At 41.6% G+C, this 17589-nt stretch overlaps 1 protein-coding gene across 4 annotated transcripts in view; it reads right to left on the minus strand.

The window, feature by feature from the left end:
- The window catches only part of LOC143808128 (uncharacterized), a 1431070-nt gene that overhangs the window by 555809 nt on the left and 857672 nt on the right, over positions 1-17589 (minus strand). The gene's annotated exons all lie outside the window — the stretch shown is intronic.

Raw genomic sequence — 17589 nt, forward strand, 5'->3', positions numbered from 1 at the left:
GAAGGACCTGAAATTACATCACGGCTTGCTGTGATTGGTTGCGTCCCGGCCACATGGTCGGCACGCGACCAATCACAAGCCGGGACTTCAGTAAAGGAAAGAAAAGCGCGAATTTTAAACAAAGAACGCTGCCGCTTCCCTCGGTAAGGTGCAGGCTGCGTCGGAGAGGTGAGTATAGCAATATTTTTTATTTTAATTCTTTTACACATTTTTACATTAATGTTGTTTCGATACCGATACCCAATACCACAAAAATATCGGATCTCGGTATCGGAATTCCGATACAGCAAGTATCGGCCGATACCCGATACTTGCAGTATCGGAATGCTCAACACTAGTCACAAGCCATCAAACAAAGAACTGCTTAAAATTTTGCACCAGGAGCAGTGTGAAACTCTGGTGGAAAGCATGCCAAGATGCATGAAGGCTGTGATTAAAAATCATGGTTATTCCACAAAACAATGATTTCTGAATAGTGTTGAGCATTCCGATACCGCAAGTATCGGGTATCGGCCGATACTTGCGGGTATCGGAATTCCGATACCGAGATCAGATACTTTTGTGGTATCGGGTATCGGAATCGAAACAACATTAATGTGTAAAAGAAAGAATTAAAATAAAAAATATTGCTATACTCACCTCTCCGACGCAGCCTGGACCTCACCGAGGGACCCGGCAGCGTTCTTTGCTTAAAATGCGCGCGTTTACTTCCTTCCGTGACGTCACGGCTTGTGATTGGTCGCGTGCCGCCCATGTGGCCGCGACGCGACCAATCACAGCAAGCCGTGACGTAATTTTCAGGTCCTCAATGCCTAATTCTAGGCATTCAGGATTTTAAAATTACGTTCCGGCTTGTGATTGGTCGCGTCGCGGTCACATGGGCGACGCGACCAATCACAAGCCGTGACGTCACGGGAGGCAGGAGACGCGCGCATTTTAAAATTACGTCGCGGCTTGTGATTGGTTGCGTGCCGCCCATGTGACCGCGACGCGACCAATCACAGCAAGCCGTGACGTAATTTCAGGTCCTGAATGCCTAATTCTGCATTCAGGACCTGAAAATTATGTCACGGCTTGCTGTGATTGGTCGCGTCGCGGCCACATGGGCGGCACGCGACCAATCACAAGCCGTGACGTCACGGAAGGAAGTAAACGCACGCATTTTAAGCAAAGAACGCTGCCGGTTCCCTCGGTGAGGTCCAGGCTGCGTCGGAGAGGTGAGTATAGCAATATTTTTTATTTTAATTCTTTCTTTTACACATTAATATGGATCCCAGGGCCTGAAGGAGAGTTTCCTCTCCTTCAGACCCTGGGAACCATCAGGGATACCGTCCGATACTTGAGTCCCATTGACTTGTATTGGTATCGGGTATCGGTATCGGATTAGATCCGATACTTTGCCGGTATCGGCCGATACTTTCCGATACCGATACTTTCAAGTATTGGACGGTATCGCTCAACACTATTTCTGAACCCTTCCTGAGTTAAAGGAATGTGAATAAATCATAAGTCACTGCAGGGCTGGGAATCACAAGCAGGGCGGCCGCGCAGGCGCAGTCAGCTGGGCTGCATATGAGGAAAGACGGGCAGTGCTCACTGCGCCTGCACCAGGCAGGGGAAAAGAGGGCAGGAGCCGGCTATTTTGAAAACAGCGGTGAGGAGGAGGCAGCGCCCGGCGCCAAGAAGATGTGAGTGACAGCTTCGTGCTGTCTGAAGCAGGGGGGAAACGCCGGCCTACTTGACTGAATACCAGGTATTTCGGACAAATTATAAAACTGATTATTTCTCTAGTTACAGCACCCAGAACTAAAAGAGCCACCTTGTCAGAATGCAGCATTACTGCTGCACAAGGTGGCTCTTTTAGTTTGAAACGACTGGGGGGGGGGTCATTAGTATTGTTGTTTCTAAATGATTATGAACTTGTTTTCTTTGCATTATTTGAGGTCTGAAAGCACAGTTTTTGCATAATTTTGACCATTTCTCCTTTTCATTAAAAAAATACAAAATTTATTGCTTGGAAATTCGGAGACATGTTGTCAGTAGTTTATAGAATAAAAGAACAAACCACAGTGAGAACCATTATGCACAAATGACGAAAGCATGGAAGAGTGGTGAACCTTCCCAGGAGTGCCCGACAGACCCAAATTACCTCAAGAGTGCAGCGACGACTCATCCAAGAGGTCACAAAATACCTCACAACAACATGCAAGAGAGCTGCAGGTCTCACTTGCTTCAGTTAAGGTCAGTTTTCATGAATGCACCATAAGAAAGAGATTGACAGAGTTCCAAGATGAAAACAACTGCTGAAAAATAAGAAAATAAATAATTTTTGCTAGCAAACATCTTGATGATCCCCAAGACTTTTGGGAAAATTCTCTGTTCACTGATGAGACAAAAGTGGAAATTTTTGGAAGATGTATGTCCCATTACATCTGGCGTAGAAATAACACAGCATTTCAGAAAAGGAACATCATACCAACAGGAAAATATGGTGGTGGTAGTGTGATGGTCTGGGGCCGTTTGCTACTTCAGGACCTGGAAGACTTGCTGTAGTAAATGGAACCATGAAATCTGCTGTCTACCAAAAAATCCTGAAGGAGTTTATCTGGCCATCTGTACGTGAACTCAATCTGATGAGCACTTCATTTATGCAGCAAAGCAATGATCCAAAAAACATTAACAAGTTCACCTCTCAATGGCTTTAGCAAAATAAAATTAAGACTTTGGAGTAACTTAGTCAAAGTCCTGATTAATCCTATTAAGATGCTGTGGCATGACCTTAACCCTTTCACGACATGCGCTGTACTAGTACAGCACATGTCGTGTCTACCCCTTTGATGTGGGCTCCAGCACTGAGTTCACATCTTTTCCGGCACATGTCAGCTGTTTTGAACAGCTGAAAAGTGCCTCTAACAGCTGCAGGTAGAAATGCGATCCACCCATGGCTGTTCAGCTATTAAATGCCGCTGTCAATCTCGGACAGTGGCATTTAACGCACGCTTCCGGCAAACATGCCGGAAATCCCACCCATTGGTGACCCTGTCTTGTGATCGTGGGTCACCAATGGGTTTTCATGACAACCAAAGGTCTCCAGCAGACCTTTATGGTTGTCACTGCCGGATTGCTATGAGCGACGCTAGGTGGTCGGCGCTCATAGCAAGTCAGCAATTCTGCTACATACAGGCAATCTGATCATTGCTTGCATATAGCAGAGCTGATTGGGCTATGGCAACTTCTAGTCTCCTATAAAGACTATTGAAGCATGCCAAAAGTAATAAAATATTGTTTTTAAAAATATTTAAAAAATAAAATAACTATAAAAGTTCAAATCACCCCCCTTTTGCCTGATTCAAAATAAAACAATAAAAAACGTCAAACATACTCATATTTGGCATCACCACGTTCAGAATTGCCCAATCTATCAGGCTATAAAAAGAATTAATTTGGTCTGTAAACAGTGTAGTGAAAAAAAAGGCAAAATGTGAGAATAACGTTTTTTTGGTCGCGGCAACATTGCATTAAAATGCAATAACTGGCGATCAAAAGATCATATCCACACCAAAATGGTATAATTAAAAATGTTGGCTCGGTGCACAAAAAAATAAGCCCTCGCCTAACCCGAGATCACTAAGTATCTTGGAAAATGACACAAATTTTTTTTTAACAAACTTTGGAATTTTTTTTCACCATTTAAATAAAAAAGAACCTAGACATGTTTGGTGTCTATGAACTCAAAATGACCTGGAGAATCATAATGGCAAGTCAGTTTTAGCATATGGTGAACATTGTAAAAAACAAAATTCAAAAAACAGTTGTGGAATTGCACTTTCTTTGCAATTTCACTGCACTTGGATTTTTTTCCCGTTTTTGAGTACACAAACAATATGGTAAAACCAATGGTGTCATTCAAAAATACAACTTGTCCCGCAAAAGACAAGCCCTCAGCTGGCCATATTGACAGAAAAATAAAAAAGTTATGGCTCTAGAAAGAAGGGGAGTGAAAAACAGAAGCGCAAAAACGAAAAAGTGCTGTCATGAAGGGGTTAAAAAGGCAGTTCACGCTTGGAAATCCTCCAATGTGGCTGAACTACAACAATTCTGCAAAGATGAGTGGGCCAAAATTCCTCCAGAACATTATAAAAGACTCATTGCCAATTATTGCAGTGGCCCAAACAGTTATTAGGTGTAGGGAGGAATCACTTTTTCACACAGGGCCCTGTAGATTTGGATTTCTTTTTCACCTTAAAGGAAAGGTGCCGCATTTTATTTTTTGTATTAAAAATAATTGTTTATATAAACAATTATTTTTCATACAAACTTCCTTTTTTTAACTTTAACATTTTTTTTATTATTAATTTTTTTTTAAGCCACTGGGCGCCGCCATTTTGCTTTGCAGGAGTGTAAGTGAAGCTGCACGTCACTTACACTCTGCATTTACGGCAGCCCAGGGCATAGAGATCTGCGGTCGGGAGCCGACTCTATAGCTTGCATTATAAGCTGCTTTCTGCTGTGTCTGGCCACGCCCCCTGAGCCATCCTGCACAGCAGAGGCAGGAGATCAGCGCCATCTTCCTGGAGCTCACACTGCAGCTGTGAGCTCCAGCTACCAGGATAATCGCAGGAGCCCTGCAGCTATAGGAGGAGGAGGAGAAGACCAAGGAGGGGAGGGAGAAGAAAGGACTCAGCAGGGAGCTGTAAGTATCAGTGGGGAGGGGGAGAGGGAATCTATTCCTATCCCTTGTGGTGCTGACTCTGAGCAGTGTATCTCCTCCCATGTGTGTTACTGTCTGCTGAGCTGTGTATCTAATCCTCTCCTGTGTGATACTGACTGAGCTGTGTATCTAATCCTCTCCTGTGTGATACTGACTGAGCTGTGTATCTAATCCTCTCCTGTGTGATACTGTCTGAGCTGTGTATCTAATCCTCTCCTGTGTGATAGTCTGCTGAGCCATGTATCTAATCCTATCCTGTGTGATACTGACTGCTGAGCCATGTATCTAATCCTTTCCTGTGTGATACTGTGCTGAGCTGTACCTAATCCTCTCCTGTGTGATACTGTCTGCTGAGTCATGCATCTAATCCTACCCTGTGTGATACTGTGCTGAGCCGTGTATCTAATCCTCTACTGTGGGATACTGTGTGCTGAGCCATGTATCTAATCCTATCCTGTGTGATACTGACTGAGCTGTGTATCTAATCCTCTCCTGTGTGATGCCGTCTGCTGAGCCATGTATCTAATCCCATCCTATGTGATACTGTGCTGAGCCTTGTATCTAATCCTATCCTGTATGATACTGTCTGAGCTGTGTATCTAATCCTCTCCTGTGTGATAGTCTGCTGAGCCATGTATCTAATCCTATCCTGTGTGATACTGACTGCTGAGCCATGTATCTAATCCTTTCCTGTGTGATACTGTGCTGAGCTGTGTATCTAATCCTCTCCTGTGTGATACTGTCTGCTGAGCCATGCATCTAATCCTATCCTGTGTGATACTGTGCTGAGCCTTGTATCTAATCCTACCCTGTGTGATACTGTGCTGAGCCGTGTATCTAATCCTCTACTGTGGGATACTGTGTGCTGAGCCATGTATCTAATCCTATCCTGTGTGATACTGACTGAGCTGTGTATCTAATCCTCTCCTGTGTGATGCCGTCTGCTGAGCCATGTATCTAATCCTATCCTATGTGATACTGTGCTGAGCCTTGTATCTAATCCTATATGATACTCACTGAGCTGTGTATCTAATCCTCTCCTATGCAGTCCTCTCCCCCGTTATGTGTGATCTATACGGCGGCGTTCTGTGAGAAGTATATGGCGGTACTATGTGATGTATATGGTGGTATTATGTGTGATCTATATGGCGGTATTATGTGTGCTCTATATGGCGGTATTATGTGAGATCTATATGGCGGTATGCTCTATATGGCGGTATTATGTGTGCTCTATATGGCGGTATTATGTGTGCTCTATATGGCGGTATTATGTGTGCTCTATATGGCGGTATTATGTGTGCTCTATATGGCAGTATTATGTGAGATCTATATGGCGTCGTTATGTGAGAAGTATATGGCGGTACTATGTGATGTATATGGCGGTATTATGTTTGATATATATGGCGGTATTATGTGTGATCTATATGGGGGTATTATGTGAGATCTATATGGCGGTATGCTCTATATGGCTGTATTATGTGTGCTCTATATGGCAGTATTATGTGTGCTCTATATGGCAGTATTATGTGAGATCTATATGGCGTCGTTATGTGAGAAGTATATGGCGGTAATATGTGATGTATATGGCGGTATTATGTTTGATATATATGGCGGTATTATGTGTGATCTATATGGCGATATGTGAGAACACTGGTGGTATTATGTGAGATCTATATGACGGTATTGTGTGAAGTATATTGTGGTATTGTGTGCTCTGTATTATGTGTGCTCTATATGGCGGTATTATGTGTGCTCTATATGGCGGTATTATGTGAGATCTATATGGCGGTATGCTCTATATGGCGGTATTATGTGTGCTCTATATGGCGGTATTATGTGTGCTCTATATGGCGGTATTATGTGAGAAGACTCTGGCGTCGTTATTTGCGATGGTATTATGTGAGAACTATAGGTCAGTATTATGTGTGCTCTATACGGCGGTATTATGAGTGATCTATATGGCGGTATTATGTGAGAACACTATGGAAGTATTATCTGCAGAAAGGGGACCAATCTAGGGTGGTTCCGGTTGAGCAGCTGCACACGGGTCTGGGGTAATAGAGGGGGCAGCATGACCTCCAGTTAGGTGCAGTCAGGGGAGGGCTGGTAAGGCAGCTGAAGAGAGGGGTCTCATGTTTATCGTTACTATATGGCTACATTTCCTTCCCAGTGTCACCCCGGACTGCGCCTGTCACCTCGCTTTCACACATCGCCAGGACAGGATCTGAGGAGGGGAATGGGGTCTTTGCATGCAAAGCCTGGATCAGAACAGGCCATCAATCAGCAGAAATGTTTCCTGGATTTCTGTGGAGCAGACGGTCCATCCATGTGTATAAAAGACAGCGTTCTATGTACAATCCCTGGCTGCTCTGCGCACCAAACAGGGTGCCCCCCATAGACCAGCACACTGCTCTCCTGAAATACTCTGTGCTGCTGTCACCCTGCTCCCTCTACCATATATCTCCCAGAATCCTTGCTGCCTGCCATCTTCGGTGACTGTCTACTTGTCAGTATAACTTTGCAGTCACCAACAAAATGGCTGCACACTGTGTTCCTGAATCCTCTCATCCCTTAGCAAACACCAGAAGGGGAGGAGAGGAGTGACATCACACCCATGTCAGCAGACTCAGCACATAATTACTGCAGTGCAGTAATGTGAGCTAGTTGTACACTAGGTTTTTGTCAAATTTCATTAGCTGCTCCCCCTAGTGTTTAAAAGTGGAAATGCCAAACCTTTTAAAATTATTTTTCATATTTTACTAAATTAAAAACAAATGATTATATTTTTTAAGAAAATGTAAACATTAATTCTTTACATTTTTTTAATCGCTGGAAAAAATTTTTTTTTTATGGCACCTTCCCTTTAATAATAAAGATCTTCATTTAAAAACTGCATTTTGTGTTTACTTTTGTTATCTTTGTCTAATATTTAAATTTGTTTGGTGAAACATTTAAGTGTAACAAACATGCAAAAGAATAGGAAATCGGGAAAGGGGCAAACACTTTTTTTACACAACTGTAATCGATTCATCCAAATATTTACACCAGAAAACTGGCGCAAAACACTTTGAAAAGTGTCAAAGTCCGTTACATCATAAACGATCCTTCAGTCCTCCTGACGTTTCCCTGAGGAAACCACGCCGTGTGGCAATACGCGTGGGGTGTCTGCCCCTCCTCCACTACCATGACCGGGTGACTCTCTTATTTCGGGATCAAGCAGGTTCTCTGCAGTCCCATTCCTCCCGCTCTCTTTTTTGATTTTGTACTAATTTGTCCTTCCTTATTGAACTATTTTTAGGGAGGGTTTGGGGTTTTGTGCACTATCACATTCTTTATTTGTCAGCCTGCAGTTTTTTATCCTGTTTAAACTTTATTTGTCTCTGATATTATATATTTTGTGCATATATTGTATTTGCCCATTCGGGCATATTGTATCCTGTTGAGTCTTTTTAGATTTATATGTAAGACTAGCTGTAGAACTCGGCGTTGCCCGGGCATAGTAACTGACTGTGGTTAGTTATAACAAATTATAATGATTATCCTCCATCCCATAGTCCCGGCCCGGGCATAGTAACTAACTAGCGTGTGGTCAGTGATCCCATATCTAATTATTAGTAGTGCCCTCAGGGCCCCCTTTTTCCCTTCAGTCCTCCAGGGCACCTCAAAATGAATTCAGAGCATTTTATTCCTACATAAACCTCATTTATGCTGATGTACAAATCACCTGTAGATTATGTTCCTACTATCAGCTTTTGGTGATTTTATGATGTTGCAGATTGTCTGCAGCAGTCTGCACCTATTATGTAGATTAGGTTTCTTGCATTTTTTGTTTTTGTTTTTCTGTGTGTTTTTTATGTGCATTTTTATCACGTGCTTGACTCTGTGGGTTTTGTTTCTTGTTGGCATGTCATTTTTTAAATAAAACTGCTTTGTTTTTGATACTTCCTCAAATTTGCTTTGACAAAACTTTACTAATACAGTACTCTGCAGATTACATTTTTATCTGCAGATTTTCTGCATCCAATGCCATTTTATTGGAAAAATCTGTACACAAAACTAAGGGTACTCGCAAGAGAAAATTGACATTCGCGAATTTGAAACACATGGAACAAACAAGAGGAAAGAAGTATGGTGATACTCATAAATAGTGGAAAATACTCATAATAGTGTAAAAACCAAAATACCTGTGAAGTAGGTAATAATAAGATGAGGAAATGAGCACCCAACGTGTATCACCACCAAAACTGTGGATTCCTCAGGGGTGAAGTCTTCTCATTTCCTGATTTCCTCATCTTATTATTGCCTTCATCACAGGTTCTTTGGTTTTTACACTTTTCTATTTATTATCAATACCCCAATGACTGTTGCTACTGGTGGTTAGGTTGTGTTGGTATTATATCATTATCTATTGTTCCTTTTTTCTGTGGATCATTTATTTATGTATTTTTATTTGGGGTTATTAGACATTTATATTGTAATATTCATGTCAGGTTAACCATAACTTCATGATATAACATTTCTATTGACATTGATGTACTAGTGAAGTATTCCAAATATCCTGTTCATTGCTGTTACTTTGGACGATGAAGAGAGGAGTTTATTCTATTGTGGGCACACCTAGTTTTGTAAATATAGCCTATTGGCATTTTTAATTGTTATATTTGTAGTCTTTTGTCTTTTCATACACAAAGAAATTGATTAGCTGTTAGTGTTCCCTTTTTTGACATAAGTCTTTCCTCTTGTATGTTTTGCACTGTTTTATTATGTTCTATTATGCTGGTGCCCTCATTATTCCTGTTTGTATGAGTTTGAAACATGCACCACAGGTCAGTTTAGGCTAAGTAACAGTGAAGCACAGTGGGCATGAAATTTCTATAAATCCCATCCACTTTGCTGAAACTGCGTATTTCATGCAGCAAAAATATGCAGCATCAAAATCTCACCAAAAACACTTAATGGAAACTTTACCTACCAAAAAATAATATAAGTGCAGAATTTTCCTCAATCACTTTGGAGGCCCATACAATGCTTAGACATGTTTAACTGATTTATAACAAGCTTTAGAATCTAAGTATTTAACCCCTTTCTGACCTTAGATGCACTATCCCATCGAGGTGGTCTGGGCCCCTATAACCACCGATGGGATAGTACGTCATCACAGATCAGCCGCGCTCACGGGGGGAGCGCTGCCGATCGCGGCCGGGTGTCAGCTGATTATCACAGCAGGCATCCAGCACTATATGCCAGGAGTGGTCACACGGCACATTAACCCCAGGAACACTGTGATCAAACATGATCGCAGCGTTCCAGTGGCATAGGGAAGCATCACGCAGGGAGGGGGCTCACTGCGTGCTTCCCTGAGACCCTCAAAACAACGCAATGTGATCGCGTTGTTCTGAGCGTCTCCTCCATCCTCCTCCCTGTAGGCCCTGGATCCAAGATGGCCACGGGGAGGCCTTCCGGGTCCTGCAGGGAGGTGGCTTGCAAGCCCCTGCGCCTGCTGATGGTGCGGGCAAGCCTGCAGCACAGCGATCTGACACTATAGCATGATGTCCCACCCTGGGACAAAGTAAAAAAGTAAAAAAAAAATATTTACATGTGTAAAAAACATGTGTAAAAAAAAAATCCTAGATAAATAAAAATGATAAAGATGAGATCGCGCTGCTCCGGTGACCTGGAAGGAGTCCCCGGATCCAAGATGGCCGCGGGACTCCTTCCGGGTCATGAGATGACCCTGCTTGCCGGCGTCTGCTGAGAATCCTCATAGCAGGCGCCGGCAAGCCTGTGGAACGTGCCTGTCACATCGGTGATCAGACAGAGTGCTGTGATGTCCCCCCCTGGGACAAAGTAAAAAAGTTAAAAAAAAAAATTTCCACATGTGTAAAAAAAAAATTAAAAAAAATTCCTAAATAAAGAAAAAAAAAAAAAATTCCCATAAATACATTTCTTTATCTAAATAAAAAAAAATCACACAATAAAAGTACACATATTTGGTATTGCCGCGTCCGTAACGACCCCACCTATAAAACTATATCACTAGTTAACCCCTTCAGTGAACACCGTAAAAAAAAAAAAAAAAAAACGAGGCAAAAAACAACGCTTTATTCTCATACCGCCAAACAAAAAGTGGAATAACACGTGATCAAAAAGACAGATATAAATAAATGTGGTACCGCTGAAAACCTGTCCCACAAAAAATGAGCCACAATACAGCATCATCAGCAAAAAAATAAAAAGTTATAGCCATCAGAATAAAGAGATGCAAAAATAATTATTTTTTCTATAAAATAGTTTTTATTGTATAAAAGCGCCAAAAAAATAAAAAAATGATATAAATGAGGTATCGCTGTAATCGTACTGACCCGAAGAATAAAACTGCTTTATCAATTCTACCAAGCGCGGAACGGTATAAACACCCCCGCACAAAAGAAATTCACGAATTACGGGTTTTTGTTCATTCTGCCTAACAAAATCGGAATAAAAAGCGATCAAAAAATGTCATGTGCCCGAAAATGGTACCAATAAAAACGACAACTTGTCCCGCAAAAAACAAGATCTCACATGAGTCTGTGGACCAAAATGTGGAAAAATTATATCTCTCAGAATGTGGTAACGCAAAAAATATTTTTTGCAATAAAAAGCGTCTTTTAGTGTATGACAGCTGCCAAACATAAAAACACGCTATAAAAACCCCACTATAAATAGTAAATCAAACCTCCCTTTATCACTGCCTTAGATAGGGAAAAATAATAAAATAAAAAAAAGTATTTATTTCCATTTTCCCATTAGGGTTAGGGCTAGGGTTGGGGCTAAAGTTAGGGCTGGGGCCAAAGTTAGGGTTAGGGTTGGGGCTAAAGTTAGGGTTAGGGTTGGGGCTAAAGTAAGAGTTGGGGCTAGAGTTGGGGTTAGGGTTTGGATTACGTTTACAGTTGGGTTAGGGTCTGTCAGGGTTAGGGGTATGGTTAGGGTTGGGATTAGGGTTAGCGGTGTGTTGGGGTTGGGATTTGGGTTAGGGGTGTGTTCAGGTTAGCGGTGTGGTTAGGGTTGGGATTAGGGTTAGGGGTGTTTTGGGGTTCGGGTTGGAGTTAGAATTGGGAGGTTTCCACTGTTTAGGCACACCAGGGGCTCTGCAAATGCAACATGACGTTCGATCTCAATCCATACAATTCTGCGTTGAAAAAGTAAAACGGTGCTCCTTCTCTTCCGAGCTCTGCTGTGCGCCCAAACAGTGGTTTACCCCACATATGGGGTATTAGCATACTCAGGACGAATTGGACAACAACTTTTGGGGTCCAATTTCTCCTGTAACCCATGGGAAAATATAAAACTGGGGCTAAAAAATCATTTTTGTGGAAAAAAAAAGGATTTTTTATTTTCACGGCTCTGCGTTATAAACTTTAGTGAAACACTTGGGGGTTCAAAGTTCTCACAACACATCTAGATAATTTTCTTAGGGGGTCTACTTTCCAAAATGGTGTCACTTGTGGGCGGTTTCCACTGTTTAGGTACATCAGGGGCTCTGCAAACGCAACATGGCGTCCTATCTCAATTCCAGCCAATTTTGCATTGAAAAGTCAAATGGCGCTCCTTTCCTTCCGAGCTCTGCCATGCGCCCAAACAGTGGTTTACCTCCCCATGAGGGGTATCGGCGTACTCAGGACATATTGTACAACAACTTTTGCGGTCCATTCTCTCCTGTTACCCTTGGTAAAATAAAGCAAATTAGATCTGAATTACATTTTTTGTGAAAAAAAGTTAAATGTTAATTTTTTTAAAACATTCCAAAAATTCCTGTGAAACACCTGAAGGGTTAATAAACTTCTTGAATGTGGTTTTGAGCACCTTGAGGGGTGCAGTTTTTAGAATGGTGTCACACTTGGGTATTTTCTATCATATAGACTTCAAATGTGATGTGGTCCCTAAAAAAAATGGTGTTGTAAAAATGAGAAATTGCTGGTCAAATTTTAACCCTTATAACTTCCTAAAGAAAAAAATGTTGGTTCCAAAATTGTGCTGATGTAAAGTAGACATGTGGGAAAAGTTACTTATTAAGTATTTTGTGTGATGTATCTCTGCGATTTAAGGGCATGAAAATTCAAAGTTGGAAAATTGCAAAATTTTCGCCAAATTTCAATTTTTTTCACAAATAAACTCAAGCCAAACATGGTTTTTTGCATAGAGCACACCCTGCTGTAGGAACCAAGAATTGCAGTTACAATCATTTTCACAAAGGATTGATAAACTCTGACTAGGATGACTGAAGGATGACTTATTATGCTATTATCCGCAGGCTGGCAGCATATGAAACTTGTCTTGGCATTGACAACTTTATATGTTTCTGTCTCATGAAATGTACAAAGGAGTCTGCACTAGAAAGGAATGGAAATTGCACTTTTGATATACTGTTAACCCACTTCTACTGTTGCTACTATTACATTTGCAGATGAAAATTACATTGATAATTTGATATAGCCAGTTAAATCATATTAGGTTTAGCAATTTTCTCTATGATCTGAAAGTGACTGATTGCAATGATAATCATCATGTCTAAATGAGCTCAGTAATGTGATCCGCTAAAAAAATTCAAATTTGATCACCATCAGCGCTTATTATGCAAGTGGTGATTTTTTTTTAACAGAGGATCCCATTAAAGTAAGAGAAGTATTTTGCTTTTCTTACATGATAACTGGATCCGTAAAACTGCGTCAATGCTACGGAACATGCCTGTGTGTGAAAATAGGTAGATCATATGATCATCCTGATCATGAATAATCTGGACGCTGGGGAAGTTTCCATATTCCCCTGTGGATCAGAAGCCTCAGAAGATACATGTCAGAAGAGCTGGTAAGTCCTTTTAAAAATTATTGTCCCACCATAGCAACATGTAACCTATGCATAAGATAGGTGATAACCTACTGATTGTTTGGTGTATCAGTACTGGGACCCCCACAGGTCCACATCAAACTACCCCATTCATTTATTTAAAAAAGTGCTACACAGTACTATAACTGTCATTCTTATGAACAATTAAAGGAGCAGTGATGTACATGCTGGAACATCACTAAATTTAAATGGAGGACTCCAGAGCCCTATTCTCTGCATTGGGGGGAGTCCCATAGGTTGGACCCCAGCAATTATCAATTTATGGAATAACCTTGATAATTCAATATTCACTTATATGTTTCAACAAGCAATAATGTAGCGCTATATTGCCCAGAGTTCTGTTCATATGAAGAGCATGGATAGAATACTGACTATTCCTTGATCAGGTCTATAAATTGGGGCTTAGGTATCTAACAAACCAGAGGTTTTCTCCTGCTAGCCTGTAGAGCCTTCAGATATAGACTATATCTGAAGGCTCTACAGGCTAGAGTATATTCCAAAAATTCATTTTTATTATTTTGTGTTAAAAATGTTTCTGAAGAGAATAGATGCTATGAAGTTTGATGTATGAAACCTCTTTCCATTGGAGTATACTTTACAAAACAGTATCATCTATATCTGATCATTTGAGTATGAAAATGAGAATTTCTCAAATCTAATCCATTTCCTGCAGCAATTAGGTGAGTATTTTCCACCCACAAACACAGACTCAAAGTTTGCTGTAGATCTCAATTGTGAACATACCCTTTAAGGCATCCATCTACAGCCAACAAATTGCTGCATGACTGTGAAAGCAAATAGTTCGACAATTGACCATCATGGTGGGTGGATTATGGCCATCACAGCTATCTAAATTGTTTCTGTCAATGCAAACAGCTCCTTTCAAAACAGAGCCAATGTGGCAATCACTTATTTCTAGATTCTGACAGTAGTAGCCATATATTTCTCCTGCAGTCTTTGCAGGAAACCTCTGGTAGTAAATGTTTGTATTACAATTACTTAGAAGACTCAACCCCACCAGAGTTTGAGTTACTCTCTATTGTGGCCATGTAACTAAAGGTACCTTCACACGAAACGACGCTGCAGCGTCGCTGTTTGATCGCTGGAGAGCTGTCACACAGACCGCTCTCCAGCGACCAACGATGCCGAGGTCCCCGGGTAACCAGGGTAAACATCGGGTTGCTAAGCGCAGGGCCGCGCTTAGTAACCCGATGTTTACCCTGGTTACCAGCGTAAAATGTAAAAAAAACAAACAGTACATACTTACATTCGCGTCCCCCGGCGTCCGCTTCCTGCACTGACTGAGCGCCGGCAGTAGCAGGGCACAGCGGTGACGTCACCGCTGTGCTGTGCTTTCACTTTCACTTTGCGGCGCTCAGTCAGTGTGGGAAGCAGACGGCGGGGGATGCGAATGTAAGTATGTACTGTTTGTTTTTTTACATTTTACACTGGTAACCAGGGTAAACATCGGGTTACTAAGCGCGGCCCTGCGCTTAGTAACCCGATGTTTACCCTGGTTACCAGTGTAAAATATCGCTGGTTTCGTTGCTTTTGCTGTCAAACACAACGATACACGGCGATCGGACGACCAAATAAAGTTCTGAACTTTTTTCAGCGACCAGCGACATCACAGCAGGATCCTGATCGCTGCTGCGTGTCAAACTGAACGATATCGCTAGCCAGGACGCTGCAACGTCACGGATCGCTAGCGATATCGTTACAAAGTCGTTTCGTGTGAAGGTACCTTTATGGTGCTCTGTCAATTAAAGACTTACAACACTTAAGGGTATGTGCACATGTAGATGGAACCCCTGCGGATTTTTCCGCACCTATTTTGAGAAATCCGCAGGTAAAAAGCACTGCGTTTTACCTGCGGATTTACCACGAATTTTATGCGGTTTTTGTGCGCATTCCATCTGCAGTTTTACACCTGCGGATTCCTATAATGGAGCAGGTGTAAACCGCTGCGGAATCTGCACAAAGAATGAATATGCTGCGGAATAAACAATGCAGCGTTTCAGCGCATTTTTTTTCGCAGCATGTGCACTGCGGATTTTGTTTTCCATAGGTTTACATGGTACTGTAAACTCATGGAAAACAGCTGCAAATCGCCAGCATCAAAACCGCTGCGGATCTGCAGGAAAATCCACAACGTGTGCACATACCTTTAAAAGGACTTAAATGGACAGATTTTGCTCTAGCCATTCTGTCTAGCGGGTCCCAGCTGAACCCTGGCCTTCATCTCTTAAACAATACAGTGATCTGGATTTAAGTCCAAAGAGTGGTTGCTGGCCAGTGTAGTAGGCTGGCAGAGGATGGTTAGAATGCCAGGTCAGTACCAAACGGTCAGTAGCAGGAACATGGTCTTGCAGTAGAATAGCCAAAACATGAGTGGGCAGCATGGTGGTTCAGTGGTAAGCACTGCAGCCTTGCAGCACTGGAGTCCTGGGTTCAAATCCAACCAAGGACAACATCTGCAAAGAGTTTGTATGTTCTCCCTGTGTTTGTGTGGGTTTCCTCCGGGTTCTCCGGTTTCCTCCCACAATCCAAAGACATACTGATAGGGAATTTAGATTGTGAGCCCTATCGGGGACAGCGATGATAATGTGGGAAAACTGTAAAGTGCTGCGGAATATGTCAGCGCTATATAAAAATAAACATGAATGAAAGAATGAATGAGCCCTGAAACAGGAATCAAACTAGCTAAAAAGGAACAGAAACATGGGGGAAACCAGGGTAAGATAAAGTTATAACAAACAACTGAAGGCAGGGAACTTGTGATTTATATATTACAAAGACCAACCCAAGGTCCACAGATGGGTGTTACATAGAAAACCAGGTTCAGGAGTTAATTTTCAAGTGCACTGCTTACACAGCACCACAAGTCTCAGAATATTGAACAGAAATGCTACATTATAAGCATTATAAACAAGCATCGCCCTTAAAGAGAATCTGTCACCACATTTAACCTATCTAAACTACTAATATGGGCATACAGGCTACAGAATGCTGTAAAAAAGTCATACCTGTATGTCTCATATCAGATGAATTGTTGTGGAGAAATCATCTTTTATCACTTTATATAAATGACCTCTTCCTGGCTCCGGAGTGGATGGTGCCTGGAAGATAACTCTGCCTCCAGAGATTATTTTACGTGAAGGGGAGTTATCAGCAAGAAACTTAACCAACACAGAACAGGAAAAATGAGATTTGTCTTGGAAACATATTTTTTTGCAGCTCTCAGACCTCTGCTGTATTGCAACAATATTACCTCCCCGTCTACCTGTGAGATGGAAGCTGGAGCTGAGATGAACCTGCAGATGTGTCAGATATAGTCGCACACAGCTCTGCAGTGACATCAGGAGAGCAGAGAGAGCAATTACAGATCACACTGGGAACCCTGTAAACCATTACACATCACACTGGTGACTATTACACATCACACTGGTAACACTGGTTACCATTACACATCACACGGGTAACACTGGTAACCATTACACATCACACTGGTAACTCCTCTTCATCTAAAATAAGCTCTGGAGGCAGAATTATCTTCTAGGTACCATTTGCTCCGGAGCCTGGAAGAGGTAATTTATTTAAAGTGCTAAAAGATGATTTGTCGACAACAAGACATCTGATATGAGACACACAGGTATGACTATCTTTTAGCATTCTATAAACTGTATGCATATGGTGATAGATTCCTTTTAACAAAGGTGCGACAGAAACAGAAGAAGCAAAAGCAAGTACAGACATGGATGTTACAATATCACATTTAAGAGGCAACTCCCTTATTTAGCATGATAAATTGGAAGTATCTATAAAATATGACCAAGACTTTTGGATTACCGTATATCTATAATCTCAGTATAGTTGCAAATGATTACTTCAGTTTTCTTCGATGTTTCTCTCTCATACATAACATTTTTTCCTGATCTTGTTACCATTAATGATACAACAGTTGTAGCTTGTTAATGGGAATCCTTATTATGGAG

The sequence above is a fragment of the Ranitomeya variabilis genome, chromosome 2 (assembly GCF_051348905.1).
Source record: "Ranitomeya variabilis isolate aRanVar5 chromosome 2, aRanVar5.hap1, whole genome shotgun sequence".
Taxonomy (NCBI): domain Eukaryota; kingdom Metazoa; phylum Chordata; class Amphibia; order Anura; family Dendrobatidae; genus Ranitomeya; species Ranitomeya variabilis.